General features: G+C 62.5%; 1 protein-coding gene across 9 annotated transcripts in view; it reads left to right on the forward strand.

Moving 5' to 3' along the window:
• Positions 1–1,772: 1,772 nt before the first annotated feature.
• Positions 1,773–3,188, forward strand: part of RNF213 (ring finger protein 213) — a 94,820-nt gene continuing 93,404 nt past the window's right edge. For 5 of the 9 annotated variants that reach the window (XM_073310516.1, XM_073310517.1, XM_073310511.1 and 2 more), the window contains exon 1: positions 1,776–2,028. The gene's annotated coding sequence lies outside the window, so the exon portion shown is untranslated. Of the gene's footprint in view, positions 2,029–2,553; positions 2,764–3,188 lie in introns of those variants that run through there. The other 4 variants (XM_073310522.1, XM_073310521.1, XM_073310519.1 and 1 more) reach the window with 2 other exon arrangements.

Here is a 3,188-nt window from a genome sequence, read left to right on the forward strand (position 1 = left end):
CAAGAAGCTATTCAAAACCTTTAGTCTCCTCATGCAGCCGAAGATCTCAAAGCTTTTCACAGTCTTTCATGCACTTATCACACCACCCCTCCGTTTACAGATGGGAAACTGAGACACAGGGAGGTCCAAGGTCACACACAAAACCTGGGAAGACACTGGATTTATGGCTTAGCTTTAATACAATAGTCTGCAACCCCTTAGGTTCCCTTCCCCCCCCCGCCCCCGCCCCCGCCTGTTCTATGACTGCAGAGATGTTAATGGGTCATTTCACATGGAATGGTCCCTTAGAATATCTGCTAACCACTTATGCTAAACAACCTGTTGCAGCGGCTGTGACAGTCCAAGGCCTGGTCTACACTAGGGACTTACATGGGTATAGCTCTCTCTCTCAGGGGTAAATCCACACCCCTGAGGCCAGTTCTATCCTGTAAACTTACAGTGGTATAGCTCTGTCGCTCAGGGATGTGAAAAGTCCACACCTCTGAGCAATGCAGTTGTACCGACCTAACCCCCAGTGTAGACAGCGCTCTGTTGACAGGACGGCTGCTTCTGCGGACCTAGCTATCGCCTCTCACGCAGGTTGGTTAACGAGGGTCTTCACTGAAGCCCTACAGCAGTGCAGCTGCTCCGGCGCATTTGTGCTCCCGCAGCATTTGAAGCGTAGCCCTGCCCTGAGAGACGTATCCGAACTGCGTGAAGCCCAGTGGGGAGGCAGATTATCTATGTCAGTGCCTCTCAACCTTTCCAGACTACGGTACGCCTTTCCGGAGTCTGATTTGTCTTGTGTACGCCCAGCTTTCACCTCACTTAGAAACAGCTTGCTGACAAAATCAGACCTAAAAATACAAAAAAGTGTCCCAGCGCACTATTAGTGAAAAACGATCGACTCTCATTTTTACCAGTTATAAAATAAATCAACTGAAATATAAATAATGTACCTACATTTCAGTTTTCAGAGTAGCAGCCGTGTTAGTCTGTATTCGCAAAAAGAAAAGGAGGACTTGTGGCACCTTAGAGACTAACCAATTTATTAGAGCATAAGCTTTCGTGAGCTACAGCTCACTTCCTCAGATGCATATCGTGGAAACTGCAGCAGGCTTTATATATACACAGAGAATATGAAACAATATTCTCTGTGTATATATAAAGCCTGCTGCAGTTTCCACGATATGCATCTGAGGAAGTGAGCTGTAGCTCACGAAAGCTTATGCTCTAATAAATTGGTTAGTCTCTAAGGTGCCACAAGTCCTCCTTTTCTTTCTACATTTCAGTGTGCCCTATAGAGAGCAGTATACACAAATCATTGTCCCTATAAGATTTCAGTTGGTACCGACTTTGCTAGTGCTTTTTATGTCGCTAGGCACATACCTGGGTGAGCTGATATCGCCCCAGGGGTACCCGAACCCCTGGCCTGTGCTGAGGGGAGATGCCCTCTCCTAGGCATCCCTAGTGTCTACACTGAAATGCGGCAGCTGCGCCACTGTAGCGACTGAAGGGTAGACATACTCCCAACCCCTTTTCCAGGCCTGGAGAAGAGCTCTGTGTGGACAGAAATTGGTCCAGAACAAGCTCTTCCCTCACCCCCCCCGTGTCTCACACATCCGTGTTAGCAGGCTCAGGGCCTTGGACGCTTCAGACATCAGACATCGGGTAGCCCAGCGCCTGCTCCTGTGTCCGGGCCCTGGGCACCCCGCTGCCTTGCTGCCCGGGACCGTGGCAGGCTCGCCAGGACAGGAGCCCTGCCCGTCCCGCTCGGCGCCGGGTGTCCAGCCGGCTGGGACGCGCCCCGTTAGCGCACGGGCTTCGGCCGGGGGAGCCGCGGCGGGGCGAAGGGACCTGTCCCCACCCCAGCTGCAGCAGCGCCCGGGGGAGCCTGCGGCGGGCGGGGAGCGGGTCCGAGCCGCTCGGGCCGGGGCTGCCCCGCGCTGACGTTCGGAAAGCGAAACTCGGGGCTCTCCGGCGACGCGCACTCGCAGAAACAGAAACTTTGCCGGGTCCCCGGGCAGCGGCAGCCGGCGCGGAGCTCAGGTCAGCGGCCCCGGCGCGGGGCGCGGGGCGCGGCCCCCGGGGGGCTCGGCCCGGGCTCGGCGGCCGAGCTCAGCGCGGGGGTGCAGGAGCCCGACGCCCCGCTGCCCGCCGGGGGGGGACGGGGGGGCTCTCGCTGGCTCGGGGCTTTGCAGAGGGCACGGACCCGCCTACCCCGCTCGGGGCCTGGCTGGGGGGGGGGGATCCCCGCGCCCCCTGCACGGGCGGGGCGGGACGGGCCCGGCTGGGGGGGGGGCGCTGTGCGCACCCCGGGGGCTCCCCTGCCCGGCGGGCGGGGCTGGGTGATGCGCCTCGCGGGGGCGTGGCTGGGCCGCCGCTTTCCCGCGGGCAGGGGCAGGGGGGTGGGGCGCGGCGCGGGCAGGCTCCGCCGTTGCCCCTTCGCCGCCCCCCGGGGCAGGCGGCGGGGGGCAGCCGCGGTAAATCGCAGCCCGATGCACCCTGGGACTTGTAGTCAGGAAGCGGCTCCTTCCGCCTCGCGCTGTCCCGGGGGGGCGCAATTTGCATACGGCGAGCGTTCCCTGCCTTGCCATTGGCCGAGCGGCTGAGCTCATTAGCATGGGCGCCCGTTGGACCGGGAGGAAGCTTCTCTTTAGGCGCCCGGCGGGCGCGGGAGGGGCTGCCGGCCGATCTGCATGCTGATCTGCATGCCGGCCCCGCCCCCTGCCGGCCCCGCCCCCTGCCGGCCCTCCCCACCCCCTCAGGCAGGAGAGGCTGCAGGTACGGGGCTCGTGAGGGGTGGGGGCGGCGCATCTCATGGGGGGGGTTGAGGGGGGGGGCCCCACCCCCCCGCCGCAGAGAGGCGCTGGCAGCAGCGGGGCCGCCCTGCTGCCCTGGGCGGGGGGAGTCTGGGCGGGGGGGGCCTTGGTAAGTCCGCCTGGCCTGGGGCAGGTGCCACGGCCGGGGCCTCCCCCTGCGTGCGTCGCCCCTCGGTCCAGCGGGCACCTGCCCTGGGCCCCGCCCCGCCCCCTCGGGGCCTCCCAGGTGCAGCCGGGCCCCTCCGGGCCTGGTGCCAAGTTCCTTTGTGCAGAGCGGGGCCGAGCTGGGGGATCCCTTCCTCCGCCGCGTTACTATTGGCAGCGCAGCGATGTGCCTGAAGCCCCAGTCCCATGGCGCTGGGTGCGGTACAGACACACACACAGACA

This window comes from Lepidochelys kempii, chromosome 14, assembly GCF_965140265.1.
Source record: "Lepidochelys kempii isolate rLepKem1 chromosome 14, rLepKem1.hap2, whole genome shotgun sequence".
Lineage (NCBI taxonomy): Eukaryota > Metazoa > Chordata > Testudines > Cheloniidae > Lepidochelys > Lepidochelys kempii.